General features: G+C 38.3%; 1 long non-coding RNA gene across 1 annotated transcript in view; it reads left to right on the top strand.

Moving 5' to 3' along the window:
* The window catches only part of LOC122135328, a 9,443-nt gene extending 7,300 nt beyond the window's left edge, over positions 1 to 2,143 (top strand). The window contains exon 4 of the long non-coding RNA XR_006153444.1: positions 1,946 to 2,143. This is a non-coding gene — a long non-coding RNA (uncharacterized LOC122135328). The remainder of the gene's footprint in view (positions 1 to 1,945) is intronic.
* The last annotated feature ends 13,765 nt before the right edge of the window (positions 2,144 to 15,908 follow it).

The following is a 15,908-nucleotide window of genomic DNA, read 5'->3' as shown; positions in this document are numbered from 1 at the left end:
GAGGAAAACAAAACTAGAGGTATTTTGTATTGCTTGGCAGGAAAGTAACCTATCCTACAGAAAAGCATTATAAACTGCTAGATCTGATTACTTTAGAAGAAAAAAAAACATAACCCCAGGTATTTATTCAATACAGAGGCTAAATTAGCGAAAAATAAAGCATCAACAGGTGTTGACATTTCCCAACAGCACAGCAGTAATGGCTTTATGAACTACTTTACTTCCAATAGTGTGCTATAGATTGCCTGAGGAACAATTCCACTCATTCTCTACTATAGGAAAGGAAGAATTGTATAAACATGTTAAATCATCTAAACCAACAACATGTATGTTAGACCCTATTCCATCTAAGATCCTAAAAGAGGTGCTTCCAGAAGTCATAGATCCTCTTCTGACGATTATTAATTCATCATTTTCATTAGGATATGTCCCCAAGACATTCAAACTGGATGTTATTCAGCCTCTCATCAAAAAACCACAACTTAACCCCAAAAAACTAGTCAATTACAGACCAATCTTGAATCTCCCTTTTCTGTCCAAGATAATAGAAAAGGAAGTATCCTTACAATTGTATTCCTTCTAAGAGAACAAATGGTATCTGTGAGGATTTCCAGTCAGGACTGAAACTGCTCTAATTAGAGTTACAAATGAACTGCCCTTATCATCTGATCATGGTTATATCTCTCTATTAGTGCTATTGGCTCTTAGCACTGCGTTCAACACTATTGACCACAACATTCTTTTGGGTAGAATAGAAAATTTTGCTGGCATTAATGGAAGTGCAAAAGCATGGTTCCAATCTTACCTATATGACCGCCATCAATTCATAGCAGTGAATGAAGAGGTATCATATCGATCACATGTGCAGTTCCTCAAGGCTCAGTACTAAGGCTGTTACTCTTCACACTTTACATGTTACCATTGGGAGATATTATCAGGAAACACAGTGTTAGCTTTCATTGTTATGCTGATGATACTCAGCTCTATATTTCTTTGCGGCCTGGCAGAACATACCAATTTGAAAAACTAGCAGAATGCATAGTTGATATAAAAAAAAAACTGGATGATGAGCAATTTCTTACTGCTAAATTCTGAAAAAAAAAAAAAAAAACAGAGAATTTAGAGAACACTCTCTAAGACTTGATGGCTGCTATATCAATTCTTCGTCTTCATTTAGGAACCTAGGTGTGCTATTTGATAGCAGTCTTCCCTTAGAAAGCCAGGTTTCTAGAATTTGTAAAGCTGCATTTTTCCATCTCAAAAATATTATGACCTATGCTCTCAATGTCAAATGCAGATATGTTTATCCATGCAATTATGACTTCAAGGTTAGATTATTGTAATGCTTTTATTAGGTAGTTGTTCTGCATGCTTAATAAACAAACTCCAGCTGGTCCAAAATCCAGCAGCTAGAGTTCTTACTAGAACCAGTAAGTATTACCATATTAACCTGGTTCTGTCAACACTGCACTGGCTACCTATTAACCATTGTATAGCTTTTAAAATCTTGCTTATTACTTATAAAGCCCTGAATGGTTTAGCACCTCAGTATCTGAACAAGCTCTTGTTACATTATAGTCCACCATGTCCACTGCGTTCTCAAAACTCTGGAAATTTGATAATACCTAGAATATCAAAATCAACTGCAGGCGGCAGACCCTTTTCCTATTTTGCGCCCAAACTCTGGAATAACCTACCTAACATTGTTCGGGAGGCAAACACACTTTGTCAGTTAAAATCTAGATTAAAGACCCATCTCTTTGACCTGGCTTACACATAACACACTAATACATTTCTAATATTCAAATTCGTTACAGTATTTTTAGGCTGCATTCATTCGGTCAACCAGAACCGGGAACACTTCCCATAACACCCGATGTACTTGCTACATCGTTAGAAGAATGGCATCTACACTAATATAAGTCTGTTGCTCTCTTATTCCAAGGTCAGCATAGCCACCAGATCCAGTATGTATCCAGACCAGATGGTGGATCAGCACCTAAAGAGGACCTCTACAACCCCGAAAGTCAGCGGAGACCAGGACAACTAGATGAGCCCCAGATACCCTGTAAAGACCTGATGAACTGCCTTTAACTGAAAAATAAATGTTTACTACTGTCATTTTGCATTATTGACACACAATTTTCCTAATTAATGCTGTACAGTTGGTTTGACAAAATCTGTATTGTTAAAAGTGCTATATAAATAAAGGTGACTTGACTTGATGACGCTGCATTGACGCTGCTGACGTGTTATCTTTGTTATTGGGCGCACCAGAAAACACGTCAGCAGCGTTGTACGTCAGCGGCGTCACTGCAGTGTTGTGAACGCACTCACAACAGACCCGGAAGAGAAGAAAATGCTCAATAAAGTTGTAATTTTTGTTATTTTTGAAGCAAAATGTATATTCGATGCTTCAACAAATTCTAACGGACCCTCTGATGTCACATGGACTACTTTGATGATGTTTTTATTACTTTTCTGGACATGGACAGTATACCGTACATACATTTTCAATGGACTAAATCTAAAATATCTTAAACTGTGTTCCGAAGATGAACGGAAGTCTTACAGGTTTGGATTGACATGAGGGTGAGTCATTAATGACATAATTTTCATTTTTGGGTGAACTAACGCTTTAATGATTGTGAAGTCTTGTTTAGTTCTGTCTGGCATTTCCAAGCGGTTTCCCTGTGTTTGTTCCTTCCGTGTTTGATCTTGGATTGTTTATACCGATTGTGATTCTCTGCTGCCTGCCCCGACCTCTGCTTGTTTCTGTTTCTGATTTTGGATATCCCCTGACATACCTGACGCTGTTTTCTGATCTCTGCCTGTTTGACCATTCTCGATAATAAACTACCACATATGGATCCGAACGTCTCTGACTCCATGTTACAGTATGCTATAACTTTATTATCACACTATGATTAGGGTCATCTATCCATGAGTCAAAATTTACTACTTACTAGAAGTACTACTGCTCTCTGGGGTTAGAACATACAGTACCAAGTGAACATATCACTCCCACAGACACATCGTGAAATGATAAAAAGAGATGGGATGAGTTCTGAGATGAACTGCAGGATTGTCTATTTGGTGTTTGTGGGTGGGTGCGTGCGTGCGTGCTTGTGAGGTCATTCTGTCAGAACTGATTTCTGAACATCTTCCATCATCTATTGGAATGTCAGGTCATGCATTTAGGAGATCTTTAATAGAGACACACAAACAGAAGGGGGTAAATGAGACAGACCTTTGATGTTTCAAGACAGATTATTTCACTTGCAATTCACAAAATGTTAATCATATCAAAGAAAAATAAGCATTAAAATAACAATATCTGACCTTTTTTCTTGCAGCCTTATTTCCCTGTGTGTCCAACGTGTAAGCTGTAGTGTTAACAAACGTGACAGAGAAATTGTGATTAGACACTCAGCTATCCAGTGAGCTACAGACAGAAGCAAACCACATTATTACACTTGAACAACAACAACAAACTGATTATATTACATACTTTAAATCAAACCAAAACTACAGGATTGATGCATGAGGTACAAATACACCAGTTGCAATGAAATCCACTTCCATTGGGTGTCAGCAATGTGCTGTTTGATCTGAGGTAAGGCCAGCCAGACATATGAGTGGATTTCAGAAGATTCCTCTGGCAATATTTATTGGCCTGATTTTTTTTATTATTATTTTTTTTTTATGATACTAATGGGTTGTACATCACAAAAAACATATCTATTCTTCCTTCATATAAAATAGATCCAAGATAGCACACAACAATCAGCACATAAATCACATACATCTACATATGTGTTGGTAAAGTCTCTTTCCAGGGGCTGTGTGTTGGCATAGCAAATCCAGTGCCCACTCTGCCAGCCCCACAGCCCTCATGAAGTGATGAAATCTACCTGGCACCAGCTGTCCCTGGGCAATCTCAAAGCCCCGCCTTTCACCTACAACCAACCAATCAGAGAGCAAACAATTAATCAGTGAATCACTAATACTAATTATGATAATAATTTTGTAACAAGCATAAAATCTCTGTTATGGCATTTTATGAGTCATTTTATAACCAAAATAAAAAAATAAAAATAAAAAATGGTGAATGCCCACAAGGTAAGTTAATTTTGTTATGTGCATCAATATCTATCATGCATTTAAATGAATTTCTAGTATTCCACTAAATCAATCAATCAATCAACTCTGATTTCACTCCTGTGTGTAAGTGCCTAGGTCGCTAACGTTATTGACGTAATGTGCGCTTATTAGTGTGCAGGAAGTGTACACACATACAGTGGGGTGAGTACATGTACAGACATCTTGCGATGTAAGACCCGAAATTATAACTCTCACAAAACAGACGCCATGCAACAAAAAGATAAACTTCCTGATCTGAAGAGACGATCTCAAGGAAAACCATTTGCTCAACTGTCCCTTTACCCATCCTTAAGCCCCCTCCTACCCTCCTGGCCACATTGCCCTGGTCACTTAAAGTTGACTTAGAAGTGTCAAGAACTCAATTACTATACTTACATTTTGTGGTTATCATATCTTAAGAATCTATTATTTTAACCCTTTCATGTTTAGTATCATTGTAAAGGTCTCCATGCGATTGGTCTCAATTTCACAGCAGTCACTTATATTATGAGAAAGATTGAAAACTTTAGAAGAATTGTGTTTTGCTGCTGAGGGGTGGGTCTCCCTCAGGGTCTGGTGAGAAGATACATGACCAAGTGTGACCCTGGGTCAAAGATCATAACAAACCAAAAGGTATTTTATGTTTTTACAACTGATTTGAAGATTTATTTTTGTTCTGGTCTGGGTATATAAGTGGCAAAACACTACTTTGGGATTCTGTAACCAGAAAACCCCCACACTGTGTGTGTGAGAGAGTTTCTGGAGCTCTGCACTAGAACTTTCACATGCTGTTGTGTTTTCCTGCTGTCAGGTATGCATTTATTTTTATTTTTTCAAATGTGTTTTTTTGTTAACCACATTGTGCTCATAGAACACACTTTATAGTTGTTTGTGCTACTACATGTGCACATGGACTTTTCAAATTTATAATTTAAAACATGATTGCTTTACTGTAAGTGTTGTTTGAAATAAGTTACATGTGTGATTATGTTGAATTTGTTTGTCTCTGACGTGGAACACTCGGCTATAGCCCATATAGCTGCAGTAATCCATGTACAGGAGCATAGAATTGCCATGTGGCAACAATGTGATTCACAACTGCATTATATCTTCGGAATTGGCATCTAATTGTTTATGTAATTGGCATGATACATTTCTAGCTGACTAATGATAAACTGTTATATTTGATTTTACGCTTATCTCTTCTGAAATCACTATGACTAGTAGATCATGTGTAGGCTGGTGTTACCTCAAATCTTTGTCCAGGACAGAACAAACTGAAGGCACCTGGATGAATTGAGAAGTAGGCACTTCATCTGTGATCTTTTGACTTCTGTCTATCACTGATTTAGCAAGTTGTATGGGAAATGACTAAGCAAACTAAACTTTTTGACAAGAGAAAGTAGTAGGCGGCTGGCAAAACAGGTATTAGTCAACCTACATCCTCTGACGAAAATCAGACTGGCGAGTTTGTGATCTTGAGATCCACGCAGATCACACGAGACTCAAATGCAACATTGGGTCCCAGATGAACAAATAATTGAAAGTATAGGATGTTCTGAATAATCAAATATCTAAATTAATACATAATCAATATCTGTGATCAGTCCTTAATTAGAAATACAGTCTAAATTTAATGATTGATTGATTTTGGTTTGAGTTTTTTTAAAGAGATAGATTAAAATATTTAATGATCACTTGTAATTGGAGTGAACTTTGCAGAAGCACGAGTAAAAGATCTACATGCATTCTACCTTCGCCCACGCCATTGGATTCCGTCATTGGGCCAATTGGGTGGTTCTTACACAGACATGAAAAGGGATTGGCAAAGACTCAACCTGAGATGAGGATATGATAAGTGTCATGTGTCAAGGTAGATTGTGTTACTCAGTACTCACTGTCCTGACTGAAAACGGTGAGCAGTCTTATCTTTTTCACTCCTGGTGTGTTCAGAGGTAACAGGATCATGCTGTGTAGGCCATGCCTGAAAAACATTTGCACATAAACACACATTTACTATATTATTGAAATATAGTAAATCACACTTCTGAATGAAAAGACAACATTACACACTAGGCATTACACATAATATTTAATTAAGTTTATATTATAATATGTATACAGGAAAATCATGATTTCTCAGGATATGGTAACTATAGTTAAGAAACAAAGTTCATAAAATGTATTCCCTGTGAGAGTTATTCATTAGATATGAAGCTGAAGCAGTTTTAGTTTCATAAACTTGGATTCAAATGAAATACAGAATTGGGAAAACTGCACCCTCTCTCTCTTTTCAGCTGCCAAGGTCACTGCTCACTGCAGGGAGAAAGCACTGCTAGACAGACAGCAGACAGGAAAAGATGATTCTGAAACAAAGAAGCACTAAGGTCGCGATGGAGAGAGATGTAGAGAGCAGGATACTAAAGAACTCAGAGCATAAAAGAGAGAGTGCCTCCATGATAAGGCAACACTATTAAATAAAAGAATTCAAAGGAACACATTTTTTTGTGTTGGTATTTATTGTGTAAACACTCAACACGCTACAGTATATATAAATTTACGAGCAAGGACCACACCACAACCAAATATGTAAATGAATAGTTTATTGTTCAGAATGTTAGGGTTGAGTTGTAAGAGGATGAAAAGGTAAAGGAGTTAGATGATGGTCAGGTTGATCTGGGTGTCTGGAACTGATGGCCCGGAGAGACTCAGGATGCAATCTGAAAAGAATAAGGATAGCTGATTTGATTAAAGGGGAGGGAAGGGTGGGTTAGAGAGAAAAAGACAGAGACATGGGGCAGACTGAATATATGAAGGATTTGGGAAGTGATGTGATTGGTAGAGGCGTGGCCTCGCTCCCGAACCTTAGTTAACTAGTTAACTCCCTTTCACGAGCAAGGAGCACACCACAACCAAATATGTAAATGAATAGTTTATTGTTCAGAATGTTAGGGATGAGTTGTAAGAGGATGAAAAGGTAAAGGGGATAGGATATATACATATAGGCCTACACAAAAACACACACACACACACACACACACAGTTTTATACATATCTAGAATTCAAATACAATTAATTTATTTATTATTTTATTTATTTTATTTTTACAATACAACTTTACAGAAAATGCATGTTTCTTTGTTACAAATAAAAAGAGTAATGTCCACAGTATTTGTACATTTCCCAGATAATACAAATCAGATAAGTGGAATATTACTGTATTTAAGCAGAAATGATGAATACCACTAAAGCAATGATAAGCATCTTACATGAAGCATAATTAAATATCTTACTGTCTTTTGGCACTGATAATTTTTTTTTTAAGTTGTTATACGAAGCTCTTACAGAACACTCTCTAAGACTTGATGACTGCTCTGTCAATTCTTCGTCATCAGTTAGGAACCTAGGTGTGCTATTTGATAGCAACCTTTCTTTAGAAAGCCACGTTTCTAGCATTTGTAAAACTGCATTTTTCCATCTCAAAAAATATCTAAATTATGGCCTATGCTCTCAATGTCAAATGCAGAAATGTTAATCCAAGCGTTTATGACCTCAAGGTTAGACTATTGTAATGCTCTATTGGGTGGTTGTTTTGCACGCTTAGTAAACAAATTCCAGTTAGTCCAAAATGCAGCAGCTAGAGTTCTTACTAGAACCAGGAAGTATGATCATATTAGCCTGGTCCTGTCAACACTGCACAGGACTAGAGCCCCAGAGACAGATCCCCTGTAAAGACCTTGTCTCAGACGACCCCCGGGACAAGACCACAGAAGATTCTTCTGCACAATCTGACTTTACTGCAGCCTGGAATTGAACTGCTGGTTTCGTCTGGCCAGAGGAGAACTGGCCGCCCAACTGAGCCTGGTTCTCCCAAGGTTTTTTTCTCCATTCTGTCACTGATGGAGTTTTGGTTCCTTGCTGCTGTCGCCTCTGGCTTGCTTAGTTGGGGACACTTCATTTACAGCGATATCGTTGATTTGATTGCAAATTATTGCACAGATACTATGACTTGACTTGACTTGTATCCACTCCCCAGACAGCTCATATGAGATCCATTCATGCTATAATTACATTACACATAAATGGGCTATGTTGTGGATTATCTCTGCTGATGAAACTCAAGATGTAAGCAATGGCTAATACACACAAAGCACTGAAGCAATGGTGTCTCACAAAAGTTGAGACCGAATTAATTTGTGAACTGCTGTCAGAACCTTGTCTACATGTGATCTTTGGACACTGAGTTTGCTCCCTTTCAAGTTGACAGCGAGTGCTTGGAAAAGAAGACAAGGGCTTCACCATTCAGAGGTTTTACCGATGATGATGCGATTTTCCTGTGGCACAATGGTGCACGCACCAACAAAAGGTAAGCTTGCTTGAGCTTATGCTGGGCCAGATCGCTAACTACTGCCCTGTTATTTCCCGAATACTATTATTAAAAACTTTACATGCAGGATTATTCATGACCTGCGCGTGTCGCTGTTGGACAGTGTTATTCCTGCTTCCTGTCTGCCGTGCTGCTGGTTTGTGATTGTAGCTCTGTGTAGCTTCCCTTTTTTCGTAGAATATATATCTTACTATCACTCTCTGTTGTTTAAAGTGATAAAATATACCTTAATTCCCACCATATTTCTGATATTATCTATCATCCTAATCTGATTAATTTGAACGTTCACCTTTATTCTAAAACTGCGAGTGCAGCCTGTGTGCAGCGCGTTAGCATTTGTTAGCCGGTTAGCTTATCATTAGCATTTCCATTCTCGCCTATTGCTGTTTTCTTTTCTCTCTCTCTCTCCCCGTTTCTTTTCTCTCGCTCTGTTTTTTCACAAGTTCATCAAACAACTGCGGTGAGTAAGAATCACTCATCAATCACGGAGAGTAATGGCTTTTTCTCCTGCTATTGTTGTTTGCACCACTTGCCACATGTATAGTTTATCTCTCTCTGTCAAAGACGAGGGATTCACATGTGATAATTGCAGGGAAATAGTTAGGCTGACAGAAAAGATTTCAGGATTAGAGACACGTATCCAAACTTTAATTGAGGACAGAAAGAATGTGAGGGCTCTAAATACGTACGATACGGTACATTGTTCGGTTCCGGTTACAATGCCACTGCTGCAGGGTGACTGGGTGACTGTGAGGCGACATAGTCGTGGATCAAAACACCGCTCTTCCGTTCCAGTCAAAACATTAAACAGGTTCTCCCCACTCAGTGATGCACCCACTGAAAAACCTGATCAAAGTGCTCTAGTTATTGGCGATTCTATTGTATGGAATGTGAAAATAGAGACACCAGCCACCATAGTCCAATGTTTACCAGGAGCCAGAGCGCCTGAAATCTTGGCAAATTTAAAGTGCTGGCTAATGCTAAACGTAAATACAGTAAGATTGTTATTCGCGCAGGCACCAATGAAGTTTGACTTCGCCAGTTGGAGATCACTAAAAGTAACATTAAAGAGGTGTATGAACTTGCAAGCATGAGGTCAGACACTGTAATATGCTCTGGTCCCCTCCCTGCTTACCGTGGTGATGAGATACACAGCAGACTGTCATCACTTAATGGCTGGATGTCTAAGTGGCGCCCACAGAATAACACAGACTTCATAGACAATTGGACGAGTTTTTGGGACAGACCAGACCTGTTGAAAAGAGATGGTCTTCATGCTTCCTGGGGTGGTTCCACTCTTCTGTCTAGAAATAAGGTACATAGTCTTAGAGTTTGTACTTGACTAACTGGGGCCCAGGTCAGGAAGCAGACAGACTCCCTAAACCGACCATCTGCTAGCCAACTCACGTCACAGAAATCAGTTAATTATCAGCACATAGAGACTCTTTCACCTAGATATCACATTATAGAGACTGTGTCTGTTCCCCAAAATAGAAAATAGAAAAAACGTCCAAACCAATTTGAGCGTAACAATTTAATTGATGTTTAACAAACAAAAACAGATATAATACGGATAAACAAATGATAAAGCTTGGCTTATTGAATATCAGGTCCCTTTCTACGAAAGCACTTTTTGTAAATGATATGATCACTGATCATAACCTAGATGTGCTCTGTTTGACAGAAACCTGGCTAAAACCTGATGATTACATTATTTTAAATGAGTCTTTCCCCCAGGATTACTGTTATATACATGAGCCACGTCCAAAAGGTAAAGGGGAAAATGTTGCTTCAGTTTATAACAATGTTTTCAGTATTTCTCAGAGGGCGGGCTACAAGTATAACTTTTTTGAAGTACTGGTGCTTCATATAACATTATCCAGAGAAACACATGTTGATGATAAATCCCCTGTGATGTTTGTACTGGCTACTGTATACAGGCCACCAGGGCACCATACAGACTTTATTAAAGAATTTGCTGATTTTATATCCGAGTTAGTGCTGGCTGCAGATAAAGTTTTAATTGTTGGTGATTTTAATGTGCATTTTGATAATGAAAAATATGCATTGGGATCAGCATTCATAGACATTCTGAACAATATTGGGGTTAGTAAACATGTCTCAGGACCTATTCATAGTCGAAATCATACTCTAGATTTAATACTGTCACATGTAATTGATGTTGATGGTGTTTAAATTATGCAGCCAAGTGATGATATCTCAGATCATTATTTAGTCTTGTGCAAACCTCATATAGCTAAAACTGTGATTTCTACTCCTTGTTACAAGTATGGAAGAAGCATCACTTCTACCACAAAAGACTGCTTTGTAAGTAATCTTCCTGATTTATCCCAATTCCTTAGCATATCCAAAACCTCAGAACAACTTGATGATGTGACAGAAACTATGAACTCTCTCTTTTCTAGCATTTTAAATACAGTTGCTCCTTTATGCTTAAGGAAGATTAAGGAAAACAGACTGACACCATAGTATAATAAGCACACTCGCACACTAAAGAGAGAAGCCCGGAAAAAAGAGTGTGGTTGGAGGAAAACAAAACTAGAGGTATTTCGTATTGCTTGGCAGGAAAGTAACCAATCTTACATGAAAGCATTAAAAACTGCTAGATCTGATTACTTTTCTTCTCTTTTAGAAGAAAACAAACATAACCTGATGTATTTATTCAATACAGTGGGTAAATGAACGAAAATAAAACTAAAATTGATAAAGATAAAATTGTAACCATGCAGCCGTCAGCTATAGTAACGCTGCGTTCGACACTACTGACCACAACATTCTTTTGCATAGACTAGAAAACTTTGTTGGTATTAATGAAAGTGCATAAGCATGGTTCAAATCATACTTATTTGACCGCCATCAATTCATAGCAGTGAATAAAGAGGTATCATATCGATCACAAGTGCCTTATGAAGTACCTCAAGGCTCAGTACTAGGGCCGTTACTCTTCACACTTTACATGTTACCCTTGGGAGATATCATCAGGAATCTGGGTGTTAGATTTTATTTTTATGCTGATGATAATTGTAGTAGGAACTTTTATTAGACAGTTTTAAAATAGCTATTTGAAATGGTGTTAGTAGTAGATATAAAAAACTGGATGACAAGTAATTTCTTATTGCTAAATTCTGGAAGAAAAAAAAACAAAAAACAGATGTGTTAATTATAGGACCTAAAACCTCTGCATGTAATAACCTAGAACACGGTCTAAGACTTGATGGCTGCTCTGTCAATTCTTCGTCATCAGTTAGGAACCTAGGTGTGCTATTTGATAGCAACCTTTCCTTAGAAAGCCACGTTTCTAGCATTTGTAAAACTGTATTTTTCCATCTCAAAAATATATCTTAATTACGACCTGTGCTCTCAATGTCAAATGCAGAAATGTTAATCCATGCGTTTATGACCTCAAGGTTAGATTATTGTAATGCTTTATTGGGTGGTTGTTCTGCATGCTTAATAAATAAACTCCAGCTAGTCCAAAACGCAGCAGCTAGAGTTCTTACTAGAACCAGGAAGTATGACCATATTAGCCCGGTTCTGTCAACACTGCATTGGCTACCTATGAAACATAATAAAGATTTTAAAATCTTGCTTATTACTTATAAAGCCCTGAATGGTTTAGCACCTCTGTATTTGAACAAGCTCTTGTTACATAATAGTCCTCCACGTCCGCTGCGTTCTCAAAACTCCGGCAATTTGATTATACCTAGAATATCAAAATCAACTGCGGGCGGCAGATCCTTTTCCTATTTAGCGCCTAAACTCTGGAATAACCTACCTAACATTGTTCGGGAGGCAGACACACTCTGTCAGTTTAAATCTAGTTTAAAGAGCCATCTCTTTAACCTTACACATAACACGCCAATACGCTTCTAATATCCAAATCCGTTAAAGGATTTTAGGCTGCATTAATTAGGTCAACTTGAACCGGGAACACTTCCCATAACACCCAATGTACTTGCTACATCATTAGAAGAATGGCATCTATGCTAATATTAGTCTGTTTCTCTCTTATTCCGAGGTCACCGTAGCCTCCAGATCCAGTCTGTATCCAGATCAGATGGTCACTGCAGTCACCCGGATCCAGTACGTATCCAGCCCAGATGGTGGATCAGCGCCTAGAAAGGACCTCTACAGCCTGAAAGTCTTCGGAGACCAGGACAACTAGATGGGCCCCAAGATACCCTGTAAAGACCTTGTCTCAGACGGCCACCGGGACAAGACCACAGGAACCAGTTGAATCCTCTGCACAATGGGACTTTGCTGCAGCCTGGAATTGAACTGCTGGTTTCGTCTGGCCAGAGAAGAACTGGCCCCCCGAACTGAACCTGGTTTCTCCCAAGGTTTTTTCTCCATTCTGTCACCGATGGAGTTTTGGTCCCTTGCCGCTGTTGCCTCTGGCTTGCTTAGTTGGGGACACTTCATTTCCAGCGATATCGCTGACTTAATTGCACAGATACTATTTAAACTGAACTGAGCTGGATGATGACATTACTGAATTCAATGATGAACTGTCTTTAACTGAAAAATGAGTGTTTACTTTTGTCATTTTGCATTATTGACACTATTTTCCTAATTAATGCTGTACAGTTGCTTTGACACTATCTCTATTGTTAAAAGCGCTATATAAATTGATCACAAATGGCAGAATATCAGACTACATTATGGATTACAGTCAACTGGTGCACATTTCATTTTGACTTTGCTGCTTTTAAACTTGAGTCTAATGAAGGACCAGAGGATTTGTACCAGATATTAATTGTGTTTTTCGAGGCTTATTTACTACTTAGAGACTCTGGCATTACTCATTGACGATGAGGAGCTTTCCCTCATGATAGAAAAGTTCATTGTCCTTATTTGTCTTTGTCTTTGTTTGTCTCTGGTGTCCATAAAACCAGAGATATCTCAGGCCCTGTATTCACTCCTGGATAAGCTACAGTCACCTTGCCGCAAAGATTTTGGTCATGTCCACATAAGGCTGACCATTGACAGTGGTGCAACAGAAAACATGATAAAGGCACTGTGTGCCACCAAACTGGGTCTTAAAGTCTCTAGTAGAACGCAGTCAGTTTGTCAAGCAGACGGCTCCTCACCATTGAAGGTGGTTGGAGAGACATGCACACAGTTTCAAAGGGACGGGCACATGTTTTTTTTCAATGGACTTGTGGTAGAAAACTTGGATTCAGACATTCCCGCTGGCATCCCCTTTATCGAATGTAATGTCATCTCTGTCCGCCCCGGCTAGACATCAGGGCCCATATTCATAAAACATCTTAAGGCTAAAAGTAGCTCATAACTCACTGATTTAGGAGAAGATCTTAAAAATAATCGGTGTGTTAGTCCTAAATTTAGGACTCCTAAATTTTTATTCTAATTGAATTTTACAAAGCGTTTTAGCGCTAAAAATTAGCTCCTAAATCTGTGAAACATTAGGAGTAGTGTAGAAGACTCCTAAGTCACTAAGACCAAATCTGAACTATCCTAAGATGGCTGTTGTCAGCAAATCTACCTCGGAATATAAACATTTTAGAAACATTTTACGATAATGAGCATTTATAAATGTAATGGCTTTGGTTTGGAGGTTACACTTAGCCTGCATTTTAAAATCTTTATTTGAATGTGGCAATTCAATTTTTATTTCAAATACTTTATCTGGCAACATAATATTGCACTCTACAATATTTCTATGAATAAATCTCTGACAGAGACTATCACCCAATCACTGTGTGCATAGTTAGTATCCCTTACTCTTATCTAATATTTCTATGAATAAATCTCTGACAGAGACTATCAGCCAATCACTGTGTGCATAGTTAGTATCCCTTACTTTTATCTTAAGACTTCTGTCTATTCTTTAGTAAAAGTTTGTCTCAGTAGCTTTGTGAATAGGTTTTAAGAGAAAACTCTTAGCTAAAAACTTTTACTGCTATTTAGGAGAACTTTTAGTGGTAAGATAAAATGTTTTGTGAATATGGGCCCAGGTCTGTGTGGGGTCAGACACATGTGAGTATGGTGCCAATCGGACATATGGAGACTGACATGCTATTCAGCGAGCTCACATACTTTGTGCTACCTCATCACATACCTCAACACATACTTCCAGTGCCACATGAGGGCTGTATGCACTTGGTTTGCACCATTATTTTTTGTAGGGTATCTGAAAATATCATAATTCCTGATCTGACTGATGCACCATAGGGTATTAAGAAACATGATCACGTATACTGCGTTCGCATGACTTACATACTGGAGTCCCAAACTGAGCAAGCTCAGTGTGAAGCACCTCAGACTTTCACTCACAAGTCCAGTTCACCCAGTACACTTCTATTCTCTGAGCTTATCTCATTAGACCCCAATGGCTTTATGACGGCGGACATTAGAGATTCATTTCAAGAGGTTCATAGGGAATTTGATGAGGTCTTCAGTCCGCAGTTAAGGGCTATAATGTATGTACAGCATTCGTCAGGGGTGGATTTAGTGAATTGGGGGCCCCAAAAAATATAGGAATGGCGCCCTATACATTTGCACACATTTACCTAGATCATACCTTGCTTTTTTGTCGTGATGCTTGCTGCTGCACAATGGTGCCACATAAATTTTTTATGTACATGTTATAATGGGATTCTTTGATTTACATTTATTCATTTAGCAGACACTTTTATTATTTTATGTTGTAGACCATGAAATAGCAATTGATTTACCCTTGAGATACAAGTTTTAACAACAACAACAACAAAAATAAATTATAAAATGATAAACATCACAATTTAACCTTTAAATTGTGCCTTTCTTGGTTTTCTAATTATTTCACTGATAGATTTCAGTGTGTTAAGTCTGAGGGTCTGCTGTCTGAGCCTCTGGCTGTATCTATGGGGGTGCCCCAGGGCTCGATCCTCGGCCCGATGTTATTCTCTGTTTACATCAATGATGTTGCTCGTGCTGCGGGCAACTCTCTTATTCATCTCTACGCAGACAACACCGTTCTGTACACTTCAGGCTCAACATTGGAAAACATTTTAGAAAAACTCCAAAAGCATTTTGAAGACATTCAATTAGCCTTCTGTGATCTTCAATTGTCTTTAAACTCTAGTAAAACAAAATGCATGATTTTTAATCGGACACATTCTGTATCTTCGTGCCCAATAAACATCACCACCCTGAATGGGTCTAAGCTGGAATATGTGGAGAAATATAAATACCTAGGGGTCTGGCTAGACCCCTCGCTTTCCTTTCAAACCCACATAAACCATCTCCAGTCAAAGATCAAGTCCAGGATTGGGTTTCTATTTCAAAATAAAGCTTCATTTACTCTTCCTGCAAAACAGGCCCTTGTGAAAATGACCATCATTCCAATGCTTGA

Source organism: Cyprinus carpio, chromosome A24 (assembly GCF_018340385.1).
Source record: "Cyprinus carpio isolate SPL01 chromosome A24, ASM1834038v1, whole genome shotgun sequence".
Classification (NCBI taxonomy): Eukaryota; Metazoa; Chordata; class Actinopteri; order Cypriniformes; family Cyprinidae; genus Cyprinus; species Cyprinus carpio.
Note: the sequence above shows the minus strand (reverse complement) of the source record. Positions and strands in the feature narration are given on the sequence as shown.